Genomic DNA, 300 nt, shown 5'->3' on the forward strand with positions numbered 1-300 from the left:
CGCCGCCGTTATCTTGGGGTGGTTCCCCCAGTCTGACCAGTACATGATGCTGGGGAGGGAGAAGGGGTGAGGACGGGTAGGACCTGAGGAGGCCGATGGAGGTGGGCCAGCAGGTGCGCCGGGGGTGGGCCTGGGCGCAGGGCCCTCTGGGTCTTAGGGGGGCACTCTATCTGCCTCCCGCAGAGGGAATCGGGGCGCCAGTTCCCTGACCAGGTTAAGACTCTTCTAAAACCACCGTGTGCTGATCCGGGTCAGCTACGCGGGCAGAGCCGGCCCCTGGGCCCGGGGAGCAGCCCAGAC

At 67.3% G+C, this 300-nt stretch overlaps 1 protein-coding gene across 1 annotated transcript in view; it reads right to left on the reverse strand.

Annotated features, from left to right (window-relative positions):
- LRP1 (LDL receptor related protein 1) overlaps positions 1–300 on the reverse strand; it is an 86,951-nt gene that overhangs the window by 6,353 nt on the left and 80,298 nt on the right. The window lies entirely within an intron of this gene.

This window comes from Myotis davidii, unplaced genomic scaffold (genome assembly GCF_000327345.1).
Source record: "Myotis davidii unplaced genomic scaffold, ASM32734v1 scaffold1134, whole genome shotgun sequence".
Classification (NCBI taxonomy): Eukaryota; Metazoa; Chordata; class Mammalia; order Chiroptera; family Vespertilionidae; genus Myotis; species Myotis davidii.